The sequence below is a fragment of the Mya arenaria genome, chromosome 1 (assembly GCF_026914265.1).
Source record: "Mya arenaria isolate MELC-2E11 chromosome 1, ASM2691426v1".
In the NCBI taxonomy this organism is placed as follows: domain Eukaryota; kingdom Metazoa; phylum Mollusca; class Bivalvia; order Myida; family Myidae; genus Mya; species Mya arenaria.
The window spans coordinates 3,143,521-3,169,280 of NC_069122.1; the positions used below are offsets into that span (position 1 = coordinate 3,143,521).

Genomic DNA, 25,760 nt, shown 5'->3' on the forward strand with positions numbered 1-25,760 from the left:
TCAAACAATGTGCTATGGTAAAACGTATCCCAGAGATAAACGCGATCAACTCTACAGTTTCATTTCAAACAATGTGCTATGGTAAAACGTATTCCAGAGATTAACGCGATCAACTCTACAGTTTCATTTCAAACAATGTGCTATGATAAAACGTATTCCAGAGATTAACGCGATCAACTCTACAGTTTCATTTCAAACACTGTGCTATGGTATTATGTATTCCAGAGATTTAAATGATGCTAGAACTTTAATCATACTAGAACTTTATATATAATTATAAAAAATACCCTTTAAAGGCAACTGTTTCAGAAAGTCAAGTACCGGACTACCTGTCTAAATAAAATGAACGTACAAATTAAGGAACCTAGTACCATAGCAAAATTCAATGTAATTTGTAATATCAAACACGACCAATTTCATCCAACAAATATCAATTGATAATAGCGTGAGGCTTCTTGATAAAGGAATAGAGAGAACAATTGGTTATCTGGTGTCTTGATCAGACTTCAATATATAAAATATGATATAAGGTTCAGGAAATGTATTAGTAAACTTTTCATTGGCTAGCATACTTCCGAGACGAGTTAAAAAAAGTGCATATTATATAATCACGAGTGTCAGGGTTTTTTCATCACATGGCCTTTTCCGGTAATAAATAACAAAAAAGACCTTACTGTTTCACCTGCGCTGATGATTGACTGAAAAAAATAACAAAAGCGTTGTTATTTCTCGCGTCGTATGCATTGCCATGATGTAGTGCCCGGAAGAAAAACAAAAAATGTACATCCAATCTATTTTTTTATTAACATAACACATAGCGTGATGATATCCAGATGTAACACAACATAAACAATATACCTTTTAATCCAATGTGCTTTCTTTTTATAGTGACGTAAAATACGGTTAGTTGACGGAAATATTATGTAATTTGTTCATGACATCATTTTGTTCTAAATACAAACATTGGCCATTGTATTAAGAATTTTATTCATGAACTCAAGAGGACATATCAGGTATCTATTCCTGCAGTTAATGAGTTTTTAATTTATTCAAGTAAATCTTTATCATATAACAAACTTAGAAATAAACGAATGACTTGCTGCACCAGTGGCAATTAAACAAAAAAAATGTTTTTAGTTCAATTTCTTCAAACGTGCACATTGATTTTGTTATATAACACATGTGGAGATAAGAGATACGTGATGATTTTATTAAACTGGAAACAACGTAGAGCATGACCTAAAAAGAGTACAATATTTATGCATTGTCTCATACCCTGTTAATTATTGTGAATAGTTGGTTTGCTTGCATAACATGTATAACTAAGTTTAAGTTGAGGAAAAGGACAAATACGTCCACAAAGCAACCATTTTTTTCATTGTATATTATATCACTTCTGAGTTCGATTCCTACGGAAATAGAAATGCTTCAGACGAATGTTTTAGGGGTCAATATATCATGAAATATAAAAAAATAACAAGTGATCCTTAATGCGATTCGATTTAATATTTTATATTTTGACATTATTTCAAAGCCCTCAAATCTGTACTCCATACATTTAATTTTGAAATAATACAGTTTTCTTCTGCATACTCTGGTTTTACCAGCATTACAATATCAAATTATTGCGTATCATCGTGAACAATAAGACTTTAAACTTAAATACATTTAAAATGAATTTGTAATTAAAAGCAACTTGGCCAGAGTTTTTAATCAAACAACACAAGGAAACTATAACGCGAGTCATTGAAAGCGTTTAAATTCAAAGAATACATGTATATTAAATCATAAAAAAACTTTTCAATGGGAATGACTATTTTAAGTAGACACGTTCCTGTCTTTTTAGACTAAAGACAGCTAAAATAACAAGTTATGACCTTAGAATTATAGCAAGGTTTATGATATGTATTATATCTTTTTAAGACAGACTCCACGCTAAAGATACCAATATATCAAAGTGTGGTTTGTTGAGATACACAGTTAATAGAAATCGGCCTTCCGGTATCGACTGAAATGCAAATGTAAAGACGTACGCTAAATATATTGTTTCTCGAATTTTAAAATTCAAAGTTAACGGAGATGGTTTGCTTGGATTGAGTATATAATAGAAAGTGTAATACATGTGTGATAGTGATAAATGACAAAGTCGTCTACAAGGACAATAATCTGTTTTAAATAAACCAAATGTAATGCTTGATTTAGGGTAATACAAATGTTTGAGTTGAATGTGTTAGAATTTGATATAATATATGGCATTACTAAAGAGCGTTGTGTGAAATGATTTGATTTTGAAACATTAAAAATTAATTAATCAGTAAATAGTCCTTAGTTGGCGACACTAATAATTGTATTGGTAGATCTTAGATATTTGCTCTAGGGCTTGAAGAATATTGATGTTAATACCTGTTAAGCAAATAAATCAATACATTGTTTATTGGTGCTAAACTACAGTACTGTGAGGTGTTTAAAGCGTATAAATTGACTATTGCAATATTTAGGAATGAATAATGCAACATCATTAGCGCAATACTCTTTTTCGTTTCAGAAGTCAGCACAAATATAGAGTGTAGAAGGAAAACAACTGACGTCGGCATAACTTGGATATTAATGTTTGAGGTAGGATTAAAGTATTTTAGAGTACAATGCACGAATATATGTTGTCGTTCCAGGATTTGTTTCAGTTTATTCTTCAATTGTAAAATGCAATCTGGAAACTTTATTGTTGGCTCCTTTCAAATATGGTCGTAGCAATTATGGCTGGTGATTTGATATCTTTAACCAAATTAAAGATTATGCGAAGATGTTTAGATGAGTAAATAACTATATTTTGGAAAATTCAATCACTGTAAATTACAGGCGGTGTAAACATATACAGATAAAATTATTGTTCGGTAGATAAATATTGAATGTGAGGAGGCATCGTTGGGCTATGATGCACACATAATTAATGTTTGACCAAGTCTTGAATTATACTTAATTCTGTACAAGCATTCGAAACAAATAAATGACTCATTGACCGGATACCAACATCACCTGATAGCGAAGGAATCATTTTGGAGCAACCGCTCTAGTTTTTTACATGCCCTTTGTTCTCACTTATATTGTCCCTCGTTATCGTTATTTCTACATACCTAGTTATCTATTACATTTTGATGAAAACAATTATTTCATATTTTTTAACATTGTAAGGCGCGTCTTTTATTTTTGAAATGATATTTGTGTCTTGGCAACTGGGCAACTATTGTCGTACTGGAGGTGGCAGAAACTAACTTAGACTTTAAGGCCGCAAGTTGAGGAAACGCTAACACTACAACATTGTTCTTAGGTTAAAACGAGTACTTTTGCCCCTGTCAATTTGACCGTTGGACAGTTACGCAGACAATAACAATTCATAAGTTAAAACAATACTGCAGGAAAATATAATATCATTTATTTTAATTAAAAAGGTATTCGTGTTTTGTTCAGAGGAAATTGATTGTGAAAGGAATACGGAACTAGAAGTAGTATAACTAATCCTTTTAAAGCACAAACTACATGAAATGTTTGGTAAGGAAAGAGAAAAAAAGATAGTTTGTACTCTTTGACAGTAAGTTTTAATATAAGGCAAATTTGGCAACAATTTAACTACTTCAGGATTTTAGGCGTAAAAGACTAATATATTAAAGTATTTTTGGTGAGATAGAAAGTTAACAGAAGTCGGTCCTCCGATATCCGCTCAAAAACAGCAAAACACATCAGGCGTAGGCTTAAGACAATCTTTTTCGTATTGTACAATTCTTGATCACAGGGGATGGGGTTTGCTTGTATTATAATTTACTAGAAAGGCTAATACATAAATGATGGTGATAAATGACACAGCCGTCTACAAAGATATAGAGGATATTTGTTTATTTCAGTGTAAGATCGTATTTTATTTCACGAGTGTCATAGAAAAACATATTTTCACGAGTGCCGAAGCCACGAGTGAAAAAGTTATTTTTTTATGATCACGAGTAAAATTAAATACGACCTTACACTGAAATAAACAATTTTCTGTTTCTTTTATGCTTATTTTCGGAGATTTTTTTTTTTATTTCTGAATTACCCCCTTTTTTTAAAAGGGTGGGCTTTACGCCGCTACCCGTGGGGCGCCCCTCATGCATAAGTATAGCTGTCAACTTTTCTACTTTCGGTTTGCTGAGAAAAAGTTCTCTGCTATTCATTCTTATAGCTTAATATTCGCTCGTTTTTCATTGCAAAGCTTTATAAACAGTAAACAAAGAAGTATTATTAGTGCACATATTTTCCAAAAAATAATGAAAACACTTTTTTATTTTAAGATGGGCATGAATACATAATCAAATTACTACGCCGCTATTTAAAGAATGTAAAATGGTTTAGCAATACAAATGTGGATACTCACTGGATTTTAACCATTCTTCTTAGTTTAAGCCTGCATGTACGCGTGTTTTTATAGTAAGTTAATATTCAGTCATCTTACTGTCAGAGTCCAGTCTGTTTCGCTTTAAAATGTTTGTTTTCCAGATAAAGAGTAAATGCCACGCTAGTTTGTTGACACATTTTGAGTTGTGGGTGGGGTAAAAAATACCGGATCTATCTGTAAATTGTTGTGTGAATTCTCCAGGAAGCTCATTTTACGTACTACAACGGCAAACAGTTCAAAATACATTTGAACGATGATATAAAATTTTATTTATGTTCGAACAGTTGTTTTTGTCTGTAATTTGTTTGGTATGAAAGCAAATGTTCGAACATTCAGCTTCAAAGATCAGTAATGTTTGATAAACGGGATAACCGGTAATAAACGGTAAGTTGTTAATTTCCAATTATATATTTATTTAAATTTATAAAACATTTCTTTTCTTTTTTTAACATTTGTTGACAAAATTTACTGAAGTCCAGTGTTCTGTTTTGATCAAGGCAAGTTCATGTAACAACAAAGGAATTTAAAAGTAGTTCTGAAAGTTGATATTTTCACTCATTATTTTTCAGTGATAATATCGATATTGATATTTTCACTGTTGTTATTTCACTGTTAAAACCCCATATTTCATCGTTAAGCATGAAAGAAATACATTTATATCATTTGGTATTTAAACGACGTTTTAGGGGTTTTATATATCATTATATAAGAGGTTTGTATGAAATGATTTGATTTTGTATAACTTACTTTAGAACATTTTTAATTTTAAATTGACTTATATATAGGTCTTTATTGAGTCATTAATAATTGTATTAGAACTAAGCTGTGCGATTTTTGCTCTTAGAGTTTGAAGAATATGGATGTTATTACCTGTAGAGTAATTGAATCAATACATTGTTTATTGATGCTATACAACAACGTTGTGTGCTGCTTAAATCGTTAAGACTATATATTGGCAACTGAATCATTTAGGAATAAATAACGCAAAATTATTATTGATTCGGAAAAAAGGTCTAATATAGAGTTTCGTGGGAAAAGAGCTGACATCGGTTTGCCTAGGATATTTAAGTGTAAGTTGGATTTAATGTTGCTAAAAATAAAATGTATACATTTTTTGTCTTTTAAAAAAATAATTCAGTATATACACCATTTGAATATCGCAATTTTGAAGATAATTAAGAAGTTGTATTGTTGACGCCTTTAACATATCAGAGTCAAATATGGCTGCCTTATTTTTACCATCAATAACTACAGGTACTGTATTTGTTTTTGGCGAAGCTGCTTTGATGAGTTTTGAACTACATTTTTGACTAATCATTTACTGTAATATTCGCCACTATTAGCATATGCAGTTAATTTACAGAGTAATTTATTGACCAGGCAAAACACGATTTTACACGCTAGGGTTTGATGAAAATATTTTACTGAATTTGTACTCATCACTTTGTTTAAAACAACGAAGTCTTTTATTTTGCGATGCAGGTTTGCCCGCTGATATATATGCACATCGACTTACATTTTGTTCCTGGACATAAAGCTATACAATAGTTATATCATTTAAGTAATAATAAAATGAAAAAAAATACAAGGAAGAGCTCAGAAGTCTGAAATTAAAAAATAAACTGTTCTTGGGCACATGGCAAGGCCCCAAACGACATTAAAGCTGCCCTCTCACAGACTGAAGGTTTTGACAACTTTTTTTCATTTTTTGTCTTGAAACAAGACAATTTTTGCAAAAATCAATGTAAACCAGTTATATAAGACTGCTGACAAAACATTATTTTATGCATTTTTCTTAAACCATAAAACAATAATTTTCGAACGGAAATATGAAAATCTACGATCTGATTTGTGTCACCAATATTATGTCATCGGTTTGCTGATATTTACGCAAAACTTTGCACTTTCCAAGACAAAAAATAAATAAAATGTCTGTGAGAGTGCAGCTTTAAACTATAGCCAGATACATATTAACATCACATACACAGAAACAAACATTAAGAACAAGTTTACAACGTATACACCAATACGAACACCATAAACAGAAATTATTTTGCCGTTAAATAATTGCATTACCGCCTGAATAGTCAGTGAAACAGACCTCACTGGAATTTCTAGGGGCATAAACTAGTTAGCATGGCCATAACCTCACATTTTGCTAATCATTGATCAATAGTTACTAATAAAATTAAAATAAAGAAGCCTGGTAAGAGCATGCATCAACATAATAAGAATGAAAAATAACGCTAACAATAACTATATAAACTAATAAATTAGTTTCAAGTACTCAATGACCGCATACCAGCATCCCTTGTTGACGGTGAGATCAAGGCTGAGCACTGTTGTTGTTTAAATTTAGGCTCACTATAGGATATGGATATCATTTTGAAAAATTATTTTTAGGGGGTTGTTGCTTTTAAAAAAAAATAGATTGAAAGGGAATATAGTTGGTTTTATTCCTAGACCTTACAAACAATAAATTGTCCAATCATAGAGGAGATGGGTGACCTAACTGAGAAATTATGGCCGTACGTTAAGTATGACGCGTACAAGAGAACACAATGCTCAAAGGTTAAGACAACTACGTTTGCCTATACCAATAAGACGTTACGCAGGAAAGGTCAATTCATGCGTTCAATTTGTACTGTAGATAAATATTTTAGTTCTTTGTCACTGAAAATAATTAATGAATGTTTTATATTAGTCTGTTTTGATTGTAAAGGGATTATGAACAACTTTCATACTACATGTAACGTATGGTAAAGAAGGATTAGTTTGTTTTCCTTTACAAACATTTTTAATGTAAGGCAACGCATTCAAACTAATTCTGAATAAAGTGGTATTATTTTGTCAAGAATAACTATTATGTGACAGTTAATGATCTCGTGCCAATAACTCAACAGCGTTCAAATAGGTATATTTCTATAATTGAATCCGTGGAAGCTGGACTAATATACATAATGTTTATTATAAAGTACCAAATCGGTGTAAAATGGAAGAAACCTACAAATAGCTGTATATAATTTATATATTTTATATAAAGAGGAAGCTATATCATAACTACACTTCCATGTGAAAGTTTCAATTTGATAAATATACCTAGTTTTTTTTCAATTTGATAAACATAACTAGTCTTTTTAATTATAATATGTATGCACTGTGCTGTTTGTTGAGTTTTGTGCTGTTTTTTCATTTTTCTTGTTTGTGATTTTTTGTGTTCTATGTCTTTGGCGTTTACCCAGTGTCATTAAACTTTTTGCTACTGAGCTTATTTATGTAGTTCTTCACATAAGTATTGGTTTAAACGTCGTTTGCGAAATTTCACTATAAACACGTTATGGTACTCGAATAAGCACAGTATGCGTGTGATTCGAAACTTGTATAGTGCTTCATTTCTCAACGACTTGGTCTTGGTTTTTTTGTGTAGGCACATTACAATCTAGAAATTTTCATATGTTCTGTTTTGTTAATTTTACGTATATTTATTCTGACGATTGCGCCAATAAACACCAAATAAGTTCAAGTCGGAAAGGAGCACCCGATCTACTCGTAGGTCGCCAAAGTTGAACTTGTATTCATACGTAGTATGCAGGAAGTAATCCAAACGGACAGAAGTGTTTGCGATCTCAGTCTCTTAAAAAACCACATACCCCTCTATCAACTGAATCTCAAAAATACACAATGCGAATATCGGGTTTCAGTCTCTTTTATCGAGACATGACATAATTACGATAACTAGGAAGATTGGAGCACATATATCGACGTGGCTCATATTTCGATACACACTGGTTATTTCCTTATGGAACGTTGTGCGATTCATGTGCTTCTCAAATGACAGGCTTGGGCAGGAATATATTGCGGTTATTTTGCAATCGGTTCTCATTACGGAAATTAACGTTATGAAAAAATCGTGTCTTTGGTTTTTACCAGATAATAGTTGTAAGAAGCTGTGTGTATGAATATAGAGGTGGAAGGTTGAATGTATACGCTACCCGGTCAGGACTACAGAAACGTTTCGGAGATAAAGTGTTCAACATTTTAAAAATTTACTTTTTTCGTCATTGCTATGTGTGGTTAACATCATGCTAAGCATGGCGACAAAGCATAACAAATGACCTTTTGCGAATTCCATTATACTTTAATGAACAAGTAGCGCCGGTTATTAAATTTGCATGATACTTAATCGATTGTTACTCCAAGTATTGTTTTCAATACAGACATTTCAGCAAAACTGATTTTAAATTTATCTTTTAAAATCCAAATAAAATGATCTATTTTCTGCACTTTTTCCTGTTGGTAACTTTAAATTGAATTTCAGCCATTTTTGATTTATAGTGATGTATTTCGTACTTCTTTCACATTCCTACTGTTAAAAAAAGAGATGGTTTGGCAAATGAATAGATCAGTTTAAATGAACGTAATACATAATGTAAGATCCTTTAAAGAAAACTTCGAAGAAAATTTGAGAAAAAGCGTCAGGAGTGATTTTTAATCCTTAACAAGAACCAATAAGGGCAAAGTATTTAGTTTTTTTAAAAGTTTTTTTTTCAAGAAAGACGAAGTGCTCACTCGATGAAATAATAATTAGACGTTTATTTTTTATTTGTATCGGTTTTTTTCACAAAGCGAAATCTTGTACTTTAAATAGCGTACGTTCTTTTTCGGGCGGGCGGGCGGGAGGGAGGGTGATGTCAAATTTACATATGGTATTAAATTATTTTAGTTAGGCTTGACAAGAAGTGACCAAACTTTGCATATAAATGTGACTATTAAAATGGACTTAACTCTCGAAAAATTTCGACAAAAAAGATATATCAGAACAGTTTTTTTTGCTGAAAGTATTGCATTATTAAAATAATTGAAAGACTATACACGGTGTACTCCCTCAAAGTATAATATTTGTTAGAGAAAGTCTAAAAGGTGCATAATATTCCTCAATAATTAAAATAACGATACTGACTTGGGAATTTTATTTCCGCTTTACGTACAGCACCCTTTAAGAATGGACAATGTCTCACATTGATCAACTTGTTCGGCCTTGGGTTTACAAAACAATAATTCACATTTGTTACGCCAGACAATTAAGAACGGAAGGTACGCTTATATTTCATCTTCATGCAGAAAGGGATTACCATAATTGTTGAAAGTTGTGTCGACATAGCTTTAAGGGAGGTTATTTATTATTCTAGCATGACTTTTGCGTATCAAATGATGTAATAAATAAGTTCTAGCCGCTCTTCTGATTTAAAAGCGTCTACGATTTAAGATTTAAAAAAAATAATTAATGGAGGAAGCAATCTCCATTAATTTTGAAAGTCGAGTCGGAGGCTGTACGTATTGTTATATTTTGTTGGCAAAAACGTATTCGTATTGAATTCTTAAATGAATAAAGTCTTGTTCTGTATTTGTATTCATTTAAAACGACTTAAACTACTAGACTCGGAAAAAAAACACGATATTTTTAGGAAGTTTAAGAATGGCTTTTGCAGCCCAATTATGGAAGGTTTTTACCTGATGTATGTCACTTGAGTTTCCTTTGCCCCAAATCTGATAACAATAATCAATTATTGGAAGGATGTATGCATTGTAAAACAAACGTTTCATTTCATCATTGAGGTAAAATGCTTTGCAGGCTTGTATGTTATTGAATATCATATAAATCTTTAATTGAATTTAATAAATATGTATCACTATCAAAGGCTATATAAGGACTTGTGATTTAAAATGTCATTTAGCTATGCTTAAAGTTGAAGTTTTTTGGATAGACAAACCTTAGTACATGCAATGTGTGTGTTTATTGTAAATATCCTACAACCTTTTAGCTATTACATGCAAACATTATTTGTGCAAACAGTCATTAAGGTTAACTAATTACACCTAAGCATACTGAAATTGCCATTAAAATTATGGAAGATTTTCCGTGGCCACAGGTTTCGCTATGAAATAACACTCAGAGAATGCACACTGCTGTTTAAACATGTTTTACGAGATGATAATGGTATTGCCTTCCTATAAATTGAGATTAAGCTACAGCGGGATTAGAATGAATGCCCGACATCTTCGAATCTCTGTTTACCTCCTGTTATTTGAAGTATAGCACGCAACAAGGTCTGGAAAGTGTTACCAATTTTTATTTAATAAGGCGCATTGTTTTAATGTTCACACGTTAGCTGGAATTACCTCTGGTAATCTATCCGCGGCATGCCTGCTCACAAGGTCATATTTCAACGTACTGAGGAACTGCAAGTATGTAGCGCAGTCAACGTTTGTTTTAATTTGCTACCCTTTATATTAACTAGTATATGCAATATTTGAGTTTAGTATTTACTCGTTATTTTATTTGTCGGAAATGATGTCATTGATATTTTGTCCCAGTCCTGCATGTGTTGATCATGATTTTGATAGCAGAACGGGAACACTTTTCACAAAAAGTAAATTTCGCTTTTATTACGCGGTCAATTCTCTATCAAATACATTAAATGATACAAGTACATTACATCACAATTGCGTATATTCCTTTAACAAAGTTTAGTTTCAAAATATTGCCTTTGAATCAGGAGTTTGCGATTCAGAGTGAAAAGAAAGAAAATGATAAATATATACTTCAGCCGGAAATGTAATTTCAATTGAGATGAAAATGTAAAAAGTTTTGGAATTCAATTTCATCCGCAATAAAAAACGCAAATCCATGATAAAACAGAAAGACCTAATGCCAATATATTAACTTCCCTGAACGCGTAGCGTATGTTATCGAATTCGCCGTATGCCGAATTGACTGTTATTTCAAATATATAGATATGATTAAATACAAACTTTTCCTCGACGTTTAACTTTTTATCGATGTGTTCCTAAACAGACAGGTCAACTAGTACGTTTTTTTCTTCTCTATGGTCGCTTCCTTGACAAATATGTTTAATGCAAAAAACTCTTTATAGTCTATACAACTGTATTTACTTAATAACGCTTATAATCAAACAAGTTAAATTTGAATTGAAAAGTGAATATATTTTTTCTTTATTTAAATGAAACATCAAACTTGGCAATATAATATGATTGTAATTTACGTGAAATGACGTTTTGTACGCCACATTTTCTGATGTTAGGTGCTTCACTATGGGTATAGCCGTTCTTAGAAAGTTATTTACCACTTTTTTATTTCAAACACTGATATAATGCGTTGAAATACTTCCTATTTTTAGTTTCCTTTTTATTGAAATGTATGCATATGAAATATGACAATACTCGTTCTGTTTTTGACAATTGAAGTCCCAATGAATTGCTCGATTTACATGCGTTATAAATCAGCAGTCACAAGTGTTGGAACAGTTGGATACGCTGCCAGTAGGTATTCACATCGCTCTTCAACGAATCCAGTGCATTCTAGAATACAATTAATAAATAATAAAAAGAATCATGACCAGAATTTTAAATAAAAAAAACACATCAGAATTTTTTTTTATATTTTTGATGTTTAAGAAAAAAACGCCAAAATTGTATGGTAAAATATATAACATTTATAGAAATATTAAAAGTACATGAATCTTTCAGTTACTATAAGTGTATTAAATTATAAAGGTATTTTTAAGGTAATAAAGTTTTCGGGAATACATATTGCTGATTCGCTGTCTTGTAAGACAAACTGTCAATATAGATATAAATCGAGTAAACTGATACAGTTTTACCGTAGTCCTTTCGCTAGATGCTATCAAATTTACAATATCAAACTATGCACAGCAAAACTTTAGAAGTGCCGTTGGTTGAACTGTGGTTAATGCACTAAAATCTTGAGAAAAAAATGCCTTCTGATTACTGTTCAAAACCAGCAGTAAAATAAGAAGGCGAACGCTTAGGACATGTTTTTCTCATATTTCACAATTCTTTGGTATGAACAAATGTGTTTGGCTGCGTTATGTCGATACGAGACAGGGTAATAAGTGTTGGTCTGCGGTAAATGACAAAGTCGTCTACAAGAAAAAAACATTTATGTTAAATCAATTCACATTTAATACATGTTTGCAGTGTGATGCAAACGTTTTAATTCAATGTTTTTTCATTAAATAGAATGTGTGACATTTATTTTAGCGTTTTTTTGATAGCACAATAATCAAAATTGACGAAAAAATACAGACACATAAATTATCCGAATTAAAATGTGATATAAAAGTTTATCACCAAACATATTTTCAAAGCCTCGAGAATTGTTTTTGATTTATTTGAAATTGACAATTGCGTTAAAAAAACAATCATGAAACTAATATAAAATGTGCTGCTTTGTGGGCATCTTGTATACTTTATATACGAACCAATGGTAGATTAGGACAAATTACGCTAATTACAACAAAACAAGGGACTCAGGAACAAGCTGAAATAAACGTCCAGCTTCTGCGCTCTGTTTTTGTTTCATTGCACTGTAAGTAATCTACAAAACAGCGCAGCAATCTTTGCATCACTATCATGAGAGCGAAACACTTTTCAAAGGATCTGGCAATGGGTTTCCAAAACAATAATTGACATTTAATTTACATCATTTGAACACGACGGGGTTGCTCAAATTCCATGCTTGTGCAGGAAGCAATTACCATAAATAACGTACGTCAAGTCGACTTTGTTTCTATCGTTGTTATTGTGATATTGTTTCGGACAAAACGTGTTAGTATAAAATGGGATAAGTAATAAGGTTTTATCCATAGTGAGATAACAAAACTATTTTGGAGGCATGATCATTATGTAAAGGGACACTATCTTCAAAGTAATATATTTGTTTGAGCAAGTGTTATCTTTGTATCAAACAGTTATGTTAAAATATAAATGAAGAAATGAAGTTTTGCTTTAGAAACATCATATTTATAAAGATTTAAATAAGTCGTTCAATATAAGTATACTCTATTCAGTCATTGCACATTGATATTTATCTTTATCCCTTAAAAAAAAACGTACAGAAGAAGACCAGATCAATTATACTATATTTCGAGAGTAACGACGCATGGAATAATTGTTTTCCCTTTGCCGCAAACAATCAAGACATTAATTATATGACCCTGAAAAAATATGTGTTCTAAGGTTTGTAGAATTGTGACGTTATAATCGTTGAGTTTTTAAATTAATAAATTGCTTTTTGGTGCTATTAAACACAACTGTGTGCTGGTAAATTCAATAAGAGTATGAATTGGCAACTGTATTATTGAGGGATTAATAATGCAACATAATTAGAGGAAAAACACCTTTTTGGTTTCGGAAATGTGTTCATAGGAATCCACCTGAGGTCAGTTAAACTGTGATATTTATGTTAGAGGTAGAATCAAAGTTGTCAATATTTGTTTCAGTATATACACCACTTGTATACTTTAAATTAAAAGATAAGCCAAAAGCTAAAATCTTAATTGTTTGCGCCTTTTAACATGATCAACGTGGTTGCTGCACTGATGACCACAATATTTTCGGCGTAGCTGTTTAAATAAGCACTAGAACTACGTTTGAACAGAACATCAATTGTAAATGAAAGGCGGTTTTTATATATTGATAAATTTACAAAAAAACATTTTGGCCGGTGTATTTAAAGTGATTTTGAAATAATTTGGGTGTGATGAACATACAATTATATGTTGACCAAGTCTTAAGTTATACTGACTTATGTACAAACAATATGTTTTTCAATAACTGTTCATCAAAAGATACGTTTCACTCCTGTCAAAACCTAAAATCCGAAACAAGTCCAATAGCTTGCTACATGCATTAGATCCCACATGACTATTTCGCAAAAATATTTATTATTTCGTATTATCGCGCATATGGATTAAAAACTAAAACATTTTTTTATTTTTTTATTAATACTGTAATTTCGTGTGTATTTTAGTCGTTCACGTATTAGCAAATTTATGCAAACTGGACTAAATTATAAATGATAAAACAGTGTACATAAAGAGAACTGCAATATGAACGCCCCTTTTTCAGTCAGTATAAAACTGTTTTTATTTTATCTTATTTCTTTATTCATTTAAGTAAGTAAAAATACGCAAAACGCAAACTTCCTTCCATCGAAGATCTTAACATTGTTTTATATTTTATAAAAGATGTTTGGAAATTTGACAAGTATTGTAAACTTTATAGTTAAACATAATTTAGCCATAATAATTGTATTCATAAACACATGTTATATATATTTTTCTTTAGAAAGTCTTTATAAATTGTATGTGTTCAAATTATTGTACTTTACTTGTTTTCCTACGGGAAAAAGATTGACCTTATTTCAAATACACAATTGTGCCAGGCAAATTTATATTGAAGTGGTGATATTGGTCAGTATCAATTTGAATTTCACGGATACATGTTTGGCCGTATTAATATTATTCTGCATATAATGATCACTAGTATGATGATTAGATATTTTGAACGTAACTTTTTAATATCAAAGATATTTAAACCGTTTTGTTTATATGTCTCGTTCTCCTGGTACTGGTAAATCTATGTCTTAATATACCTACATGGTAGCTATTCCCAGAATCTTCATATAACACAATAATCTACATGTATGTTATGACTATGCTTTTATTTTGCATATAATGTCAACACATAAGTCTTTAATTATTATAAGCCAAAAGGTAAACAAATAATGTAACCCTGCTATGTTAAATATTGTCATTTGTACAACACAAGAGAATAGCAGGCTACGGAGCATGTTTCTGCATTAGCTTAAGTATCCGTGTCTAACGTAGATATAAAATTGTATTGGAAACCTTACGTTAGACAATTAAGGCCCTTGCAATATCCCTTTTTTCAAATTTACACTGCATCATTATCATCATCATCATCATCATCATCATCATCATCATCATCATCATCATTATTATTATTATTATTATTATTATTATTATTATCATTATCATTATTATTATTATTATTATTATTATTATTATTATTATTATTATTATTATTAATATTATTATCATTATTATTATTTTTATTATTATAACTAAATAGATTATTGTGATATGATTTGATTGTGTATGAATTGACACATTTTGAAACTTGAAAACATGATTGATGAGTCCATAGTCCTTAGATGGCGTCACTTATAATTGTATTGGAAGAACTAAACTTGACGTTCTTTGGAGATTGAAGAGTATTGATGTTAATACCTGTTAAGTAATTAAATCAATACAGGTTTTCTTGGTACAATACTACAATACTGTGAGCTGTTTAAAGCGTGAGAGAATATTGGCAAGTGAAAGATTTAGTAATAAATAGTGCAACATCACTAGCGAAAAAGACGTTTTTGTTTCGGAAAAGAGCACTTATATAGAGTGTCGCAGGAGAACAGTTGGCGTCGGTTAAACTAGTTTATAATTGAGGTAGGATTTAATGTATTTTGAAATAGAGTGTATGTATATTTATTGTCGTTGGAAGATTTTTGTCAGTATATACACCATCTGTATTATGCAATTTTAAAGATAAGCTAGAAGCTTACAGATTTTATTTTTTGCGCGTTTTTAACATAATCAGAGTCATATACGGCTGGTGCACTGATACCTACAGTTGTTTTCGGCTAAGCTGTTTTGATGTGTTTAAAACTATATTTTGGTCTTACCAATATTAATTTAATTTAAAAAAAATATGGAACAGGCAAAACACGATTTCTCACGCTCGGGTTTGATGCATATTTTTGACTGAATTTGTTTAAATCCCTTAGGTTAAAACAACAGAGACTTTTCTATTGCGATGCAGATATGTCCGGTGATATATACGCGGTGGACTTACATTTTTACCTCGTCATACAGATATTAAATAATGTTATCATCTAACGTAAAGATACAATGAAAAATGGATGGAAGAGCTCAGTAGTCTGAAATTAAAAATTAAATCCTGTATTGGTGCAGAAGGCAAGGTCCCAAACGACGTTTAACTATAAACACACTTATATTAACATCACATACACAAATACAATCACCGAGAACAATCCAGCACCACATATACCAATGCAAACACCACGCACAAACAATATCCTTATCAAAATTGCGTTGCCCTTAAATAAGGGGTTAACCGCCTTGGAACGGTCAGTGACAGTTGAGCGGAACTACTTGGGGACATTAACTATTTAGCATGACCTTAATCTCACACTTGTCCCATCATGTATCAATAATTACTGTATTACAATATATAAGCCAGACCAGAGCACGAACCAACTTGAAAACAATGAAAAATAACGCAAAAGAGCAAATAAATCATAAATTTACTGCAAGTACTCACTGACCGGATATCAACATCACCTGTTAACGAAGAAATCAATGCGGAGCAAATGTGCTTGCTCTTAAGACAACACAATCCAACTCTCTAAATATCATATACTTATTTTGTAATAGCTCCACTTAGGCAAGGGGAATAGCAATTTAGTTTGAATTATAGAAATGTACTGACTTTCTTAAACCTACCTTGCTATTTTGTCATACCTAACTATATGCTTCATTATTTTTAATACCATTAGTTTGTATTGTTGTCACATTGAAGGACGTGTCCTTTATTTTGGGGCCACTGGGCTTCGGCGTATATTTTCAAATGTTCTTTAGCTGGACGTCCGTTTGCGAATTGTCGTTGTGTTTGATTAAGAAATATTTTCCGAAAGAATGTTATTTTAGAAAGGGTTTTGATTGGAAATACGGATGGTTTCATTCCTAGTCCTGATAAACAAACTATTGTCATACTGGAGGTGGCCAACCTTATTTAGACATTAAGTTCGCTTGTTAAGTATGATGCTTACAATACAACGATGTTCATGGATTAAAATCAGCCCCCTCCCCCCTCCCTTCCTCAATTTACCACAGGGACATATAATTTCGTTTATTTTCATTGACAATAATTTATTTTTGTACAGACTGAATTGTTTATATTATTTCTGACGAATATGTGAAGTTAGAGTAAAAAAAGTGCGGCCGATCATTTGTAGATCGCCTAAGTTGAACTGTAATTACACGTAGTATGCAACAAGTAGTCCAAACGCACAGTCACAGTAGTGTTTGCGTCCTCTCTTTTCTTTATAAACCACATACCCTCCACCTTTCGACTGATGAAAGTTTTTGTGAATTTCCAAAACAAAACACAAAGCGAAAATCGGATTTCAGTCTCTTCTATCCAAACATGACAAAATCTACAATAACTAGGAACTTTGGAACACATCAATCGACGTGGATCATATTTCGATACAAACCGGTAATTGTCATAGGGTATGTTGTGCAATTCATAAGGTGTTTCTCAAATGACAAGTTTGCGCAGGAAGATATTACCGTAAATGTTGATTTGGTTTCACATTACGGAAATTAACATTATGGGGAAAGCTTATCTTATGTATTTAAAAGATAACAGTTGAAAGAAGCTGCGTGTATTAAAACGTACTGTTTTCTAACATATTGCCCTAAAGCGCTAATGCCGCTATGACTGTTGTTTTGCCAAATGTGCCATGAAAGAGAATAACAGGTCAATGATCATGTTTCTATATAAGGTATGGTCTCCGTGCCTTACTGCTATAAATATTTGCACCATTACGTCAGACAATGGTGGCGGGTACAATGTCCCTATATTACCATTTAATATGTCATTACCATTGCTTATGATAACAGCGTTACATGTGGCTCACCAGCCAGAATCACGAAATTGTTTCGGAGATTAGGAGTTTATCACTCCAATAATTTACTTTTTCGTCTATGCTATATGTGTAACTCAAAGTGTAAACAAAATTGATAACAAATAATAAGTTTCTGCTGCAGACGTTCAAAAAATCTTTGAACTGTGTCTTGTATAGTTCCTTGAAGAAATATAGTTGTCGGTCTTTTTTAATGGTAAACAGGATGCTAAGCGTGGCGACAAAACAGAATGAAAAACAAATGAATAAAACAGTAAATTTAATATTATCGTAAAGCGAATTGCTACTATAATATAGCAATACTGGACATTCAGACCATTTATAATATACATTGCAATGAAATGTCTTAGATCCTTGGGCAAACGGAAGGAACGAGACATTGTGTCAGACATGGACTAATTTCTGGCAATATTATTTTCAAAACATGTTCAATACATATGCCTGGAAATGCATACTGAAATCATGTGAAAACATTAATTTGCAATTCAGACAGCATTGCAAAACTAGAAGCTATATAATACTCGATATCCTTATTCCACACGAGACAAAATACATATTACGGTTTGAAATCTAATTTCGTCCTGAGCTAAAACACACATCCATAATCAATTTTAAATAAAACAACAAATGACCTTTGCGAATTCCATTACACTTTGATGAACAAGAAGGGCAAGTTATTAAATTCGCATGATATATTATCAATTATTATTCTTAAGAATTAGTTCAAAACAGACATTTCATCAAACGTAATTTTAAATTTATATGTTTTCCCCCCTTTGAAAACATATCTCAATCGCAGACAATTTAATTTTATAGTGATGCATGCCGTACGTTTTTTCACATTACAACTGTTTAACATTTCGGAACACGAATGGTATAGAACGTGAATAAGACAGTTCGAAATAAATTATCGGGGTGCTTAACAGTTTGAAATTAAAATAAATATCTGTTGAATACTTTAATATGTGAATGTAAAAATATTGACAAGTACAATTAAATAATTATAAAAATGAATTTAATTAAGTATATTCATTATGAGGCTTTACACGGTGTGTTTCTCTGATACATATTAGGAGAAAGTCAAAATAGTCCACACAATCAAATAACACTTCTTACAAGAGGGAGAATATGTTTCTGCCTCAAAATCTTATATCGCCTGATATAGTAATAATAAAACTTCACTTAGGTGGGGGATGGGTTTGCCTAGTTTTTAATGCGACTTAAGCTTTTGTTTCTGTTTTGGTAAGTTATTGCCCAGATTCAATATGTAGCATTTGACAATAGTCTCTGTTATGGTTCACTAACCTATTGACCAAACATTAATTGGCCACATATATGATCTGATTAATAACATTTAATTTTACATTAACCTAAACCTTTAAAAAATCTTACAACGTTTTCAAATGAATGTCTTTTTAAAATTATTTCTAGATGATAATTAATCTTAAATGTACAGACATCAAACTGGAAATGAAGAGAACGATTGTTTGTGCAATACGTATGCAACATGCAGGACAACTCTACCGATCGATGCAAGTTGTATATATTCAATGAGTAAACTGGTAACACTTAGAGTCACACCGAAATGTTTAAAACAGTAAAACCACGGTATTGTCTATAGCATCGTTAAAAATATCGCCAAAGTCTCATATAAATCAACTTTCTTGGCCTTGGGTTTACACAACAATAATTTACATTTGTTACACCAGACAATTAGGAACGGAAGGTACGCTCAAATTTCATCTTCATGAAGAAAGTAATTACCAAAATTGTTGAAACTGAATTAGTTTCAAGTAAGGTTATTTATTATTTTGGCATAACGTTCGCGTATCAAATGATGTAATAAATAAGTTCTTAACCGCTCTTCTGATTTAAAAGCGTCTACGGTTTAAGATAAAAATATAATTAATGGAGAAACCGTTCCCAATTAATTTCGAATGTTGAGTCGGTAGCTGCAAGTATTGCTATATGCTACATGTTTTTTGGCAAAACGATTTCGTATTGATCATTGAAATGAATTAGGTCTTGCTCGATATCTAAATTCATTTCATAAGGTCTATACTCACTAGATTTGTTCAAACGATATATTTTAAGTCACACTTTTTTATAATCGTTATATTTGTATTTTACATCTTTTTTATATTATTATATATCAAATGTTAAAAATTACACCTTTATAGTGAATCATTTACATAGCTACACATATAAACAAAAAGCAATGTAAACGGAAAAGAACAAATATGTCAATAAATAAAATAATAAACGATCATGACCTTTTTCATATTACCAAAAGGACCGCAGTACACAATGTTTTATAAGCGATCGTAATAACATGTTTATACTTTGCGAGATATGAAAACAAATCGAACATAAATATAAAAACAAACAAGTATTCGCTCTTGGTACTCATGCAATGTTTGTTTTTTAAAAGGCAATGGCTACCATGTAAACATATTGGGATATAGCAAAGACGATGCTCAGTTTCAGTATCTATTCACATTCGTCAATTCATATATACCTTTCAGCTATCTGTTTACAGGATTTGTAACGTTGATTGAATACCGAATAGTCTGTTTGATGATTATTACAGTAAAGATATTAATGCTAAGATTGACACAATTGTTAAACAAAAATGATTTGAGTCATGAGTTTTAACCAACATTACTTATTGGCCTTTTTAAAGATGTAGTTTTGATCATAGGGAGAAATACGTCAAAACATATTTTCTACTGTTATTGATCTAATTCTAACATATAAATAAGTCACAACAAACGAAACACCATCTTTGATTGACATTGTTTCCTATGTTTTCGAAGCACCCAAGACATATGCTGCGTTGAATGTAATAAGTTTGCAACTTAATAAATTGATTTTTTTTATACTGTTCACAACCTTTGTGTAAGGTTAATGATGTTTTTTTTTGTTACTATTTCAATTTTAGCCATTGTAATATATTGGAATAAATAATAAAATAGTATAGGCGAATAAGCCCAGCGGGTTTCTACAATATCACGGTCTATTACACTCTAGAACAACCATTGAAGCTCTGATGTGTGTGCGCTAATATCGAATTGACATTAATGTTATTACAGTGTTAATTTAAAAATTCGATCATTTACGATTACTACTTTAAAGTATGCGTAATAGGGTTTTGAATAATTAAAGATAAATGTTTGCAGTATTTTCTTTAAATTGAAATTATTTTTTATGTATCACTTTCAAAAGCTTAACATGCAGTGGCGATTCAAAATGTCATAACGCTTTGCAAAAATCTAGTATTTTGGGAATAATAATTCAAGATATATCTTAGTAGATGTAATGTTTATCTACTACAAGTAAGACCTAACGACTATAACATGCACCATTAAATGTTTAAATAACGATAGCGTTAACACCCACTACAGCTTAGCATATTGCAATTAACATTAACAAAAAATGTAGATATTCCTTAGGTTCCGCTATAAAATAACACCCAGACCATACCAACTGTTGTTTAAACATGTTTTATGTTATGAACATTAGTGTGCCTTCTTATGAATTGAAAAAACCCCCATTACATTGGGATTTAAATAAATACCCACCGTCTTCAAATATCTGTTTACCTCATGTCCTTTGAAGTACAGCACACAACAGGGTCTGGAAAGTGTTATCAATTTTAATTTAATTAGGCGCATTGTTAAAATGTTCACTTATTGGCTGGAATTATCTACAATAATTCATCCGCGGCATGCCTGTTTCCAAAGTCATCATTCACTGGACTGACGGACTGCAATAGTGTTATAACTGGATAACTTGACTCTTTCTACAAACAATGTACGTAGCGCTGTATACTTTTGTTTAAATTTGCTACTTTTTGATATGGAATAAATAACAAGAATGTTTACTCGTTTCTTTATTCATTTTTGCAAAAATATCTATCAAATTTTTATCTTGTATTTTCGAAAACATAAGTAATTAAAATATTTTCGCAAGTATACTAGTCGATAGTCAATTGAAAAACGTCTAATGCGCTAGAAACGTTGAATCTGCTTTGGTGTTTTCCTTATGTGTGTGGTGACTACAACCGAGGATTTTCCCAATTGTCTTTTCATTAATTCATCGTTTGACGAATGCATCAAGAATAATTCCATATAGTGTATTTCCGTACGATAACTTTACACAAAGTTTTACTTTTATACTAGTGTCAGTAGTGAAAAGTAGCATATACGTGATGTTTGCATTTTTGTTTCGGCAAATGACAAATGATTCAAATTTTCTGTTTTTTAATTCAACGTAGATTCATTCCGACGAATGCACCAACAAAGATCAAATACGTTCAGCCCGCTCGTTTTGTTCTGTAGATAGTCAAAATTGAACACCAACATCGACTTTCAAGCGCGTTTTAGGGTAAATGTATACCATTTAATATGGACATTTTTTTATAATTACAAAGCACTAAAAGATCTGTAAATATTTAACGGATACCTATTTAATCTTTTTATAGACAAAATGAAATCAATTTTGTTCAGATCGTCTGATAGCGCAGAGATCGACCTAAATGAATTTTGGCCACTTGTTCGAAATATGCTTACGTAAAACCGTGTATTGCTGTTGCTAAAAACTGAAGGGATAATATTGATTTCTGCACACTTCGAAATATCTAAAGAAATTCAAGTTTGTATTTCACTGCATGAAAAATTGAACCACAACTTTTAATTACTAACAAAAATCTATAAAATATCTGAACGCATACAATAAATTCACGTTACATATGTGTTCATTCGGTCAACAAGATGTTTAGTTTATTTCCCAGAATATTGCCTTTCAATCCTTGTAATTCAGACAGAATGAAAGCAAATGAGAAAAGTATACTTGAGCTGGAAATGTTTTATAAATTGAGACAGATAAATATTATGTTTTGAAAACCAATTTCGTCCCGAGCAGAGACGAAAATCCATGATTAAACTGCAAGAACTTTTGACAATATGCTTTCTTTATTGAATGAGTCGCGTATGTTATCAAATTCTTCAGATAACACTTTGATTGTCATACCAAAGATTTTATTAAATAAGACAGTTCATTAACGTTTAACACAGTATAAATTTAATAATTGCAGATAACTTTCAGTAGTGTATGCCGTTGTGATTGCTTGATGGAGTTTACAAACAAGCGAGTTTAGGGTGATTTGAAAAGTGAACAAGTTTCTGTTGATACAAAATAAACCATTATATGTGACAAAAATATATTTGTGGAAAGGAAGGCGACTCTCCGTACGACACTCTTTAAGAATTTCCGCGCTGATCGACTTTTGTGCCAAATGGTGAGGTTTGTCGCGGCGATATAAATGCGTACAATCTTTTCCTACAGTACAAGCAAACATTGACCATAATTTTAGAATAAAGTTCTTATTGTCACTTTGCGTTATATTCAAATATATTTTTTTAGGAAAATACATTGCAAAGAATATCAGCATGACACATCACAGAAAATCAATCGGTAGCTAGAAATTCAAGTCCCTGGATTACGTACATTCAATATTAGTCTTTGAAATTTGGCCTATTCATGCAGCTTCTTATACGTTTAAAACACCTTAACATTTATATACAAAATGTATTCCACTACTAAGGATCACACTCCATGTCTTGTCTTGCCCTATGATATCTGCACTTATCGCTCGGTTAATACAAGAACACAGTCTTGCCATTTCAGGAAATCTGTGTACATGACATATTACGGTACTCGTTCTGCTTTGACTGTTGAAATCCTGCTGGATTGCTCGGTTTACAAACAAACAAGTACAAGAATAATCAAAAATAGGGATCAAAGAACACACGAAAACAAAATATGTGTTTGTTGTGGTTAAGGGATGAAACGAAATTAATTGTTATTGTTATATTTCAAACAATAAAGTATCATGATAAAATATATCATATACACAGCAAGTTATGTAGCTTGATAGAAGAAATTTTAATTATATATATGTATCTATATAACGATATAAATATTTCAGGAGGACACGCTGTCTAGCAAAATAAATGGTCAATACAAATAAAGTGAACGTTATAACCTTAGTAAAATCGCTAGATGTTATGATATTTGTAATATCAATCTACGTTCAACTTGACTCCAGAAATAATTTATTGAACGGTGCTTTGTCTGCTCAAATCCAGCCATAACATATAAAGACGTAGGCTTAAGACATATGTTCTCTTATTTTGCAATTATTGGGTATGAACAATAGTGTTGGGCTGCCTGAATATATACGTGACAGGGTAATAATTGAGGATCTGACACAGATGAAAAAGTCGTCTACGAGGAAATACGTTCATTTTAACTTAATTGACAAATAATAAATGTATTCAGGGAAAAACAAATGTTTAAATGGAATGTATTCGGTTTAAATATAATATTTTACATTTATTTAAGTGATATATTTTTGATAGCACAATAATGCAAATTGCAAAATAATAAGGAAACATTAGTCATCCGCCAGCCAGAATTATTTATGATATAAAACATTTTATTATTTGAAATTGCTTTAACGAGCAAATTAAATAAGATTGTGTTGTTTAATCACTAAGCATTGTATTTGTGTAATAAATATGAATACATAGTGTATGTTGATTTGCTCCATGTACGAACCATTGGCAGCTTAAAAAATATTAAACTCATTACAATTAAACAAAGGAATAATAAACAAGCCCAGACCCCTAACATTGTACCAAAGCCCAGCTTCAGGGCAAAATTTTACACGCATTTATCGCATTTTAAATAATGTATTAAAACAACATTGTAATGTCTCCACCATTATGATGAGGACGGCGCATTACTCAACGCTTCTGGCATTTGGTTTCCATGACAGTAATTTTCATTCTTGACATATACACCATCTTAACACACGGGGTCTCTCCAATTACATGTTTAGGCAGGAAGCATTTACCATAAATAACGCGAGTCGGTCTTTTTTCAAGCAGTGTTATTGTTGTATTGTTTCTGACATAACGTGTGCGCTATAAACGGGAAATAAATACGATTTTGATCGATATCATGATAACCCGAAGATATTCAGGAGGCGAAACAAGACCAAAAATAAATAAAACCCATCATTCCTTTCGCAAAAATATAAGAAAAATAACTTTGAAAGCAAATACGGCAAAACACCTTTTGGTCTCGGAAGTCATTATTCGTAGTCAGGAGAACAGTCATTGGAAAACAAGTTAATGGTAAATAATGTAATGGTAAATAATGACAACACAACTGGTAGATAAAAACGTGTACGTGTGCCCTTTCGATTAGACTTTCAGAAATTTACGCTTGAAAGCAAGTAAATTCGTTCATATTTTACTTTAAGAAACGTAAGCTCGTTTATTTGTCACTGAAAATCACGAACTATTGTATTTTTAAAGTGTTTTATTGTGGATGAAATCCGGAAATAAAACGATAAACATGATCATTTAGGAGTAACGACGACATCAAACGTATGTTAAATATTGCTTTTATAGTGAATAGTCTTTGAATCGTGATATTAGGTTGTTAATAATTAAGTATATAATTTGTAGTTTTTCATGTGAGAACCCAACTGGATGTGGATAAAGTAGCATAAATTAAACAGGGGTCACTGATATGTTACAGTCAATGTTCCAGAGACTCCTTAATTTGATTCACAACACTGTGCATCTTATTTTACAAATTGGTTTCGATATATCCTTAGGGGTCTGCATGTAATGC

The 25,760-nt window shown here is 31.4% G+C and overlaps 1 protein-coding gene across 13 annotated transcripts in view; it reads left to right on the forward strand.

Moving 5' to 3' along the window:
• LOC128234062 (corticotropin-releasing factor receptor 2-like) overlaps positions 1-25,760 on the forward strand; it is a 339,798-nt gene that overhangs the window by 189,020 nt on the left and 125,018 nt on the right. For 10 of the 13 annotated variants that reach the window (XM_052948041.1, XM_052948072.1, XM_052948030.1 and 7 more), the window contains one exon: positions 2,546-2,616. The gene's annotated coding sequence lies outside the window, so the exon portion shown is untranslated. Of the gene's footprint in view, positions 1-2,545; positions 2,617-13,665; positions 13,686-21,790; positions 21,867-25,760 lie in introns of those variants that run through there. The other 3 variants (XM_052948136.1, XM_052948118.1, XM_052948110.1) reach the window with 3 other exon arrangements.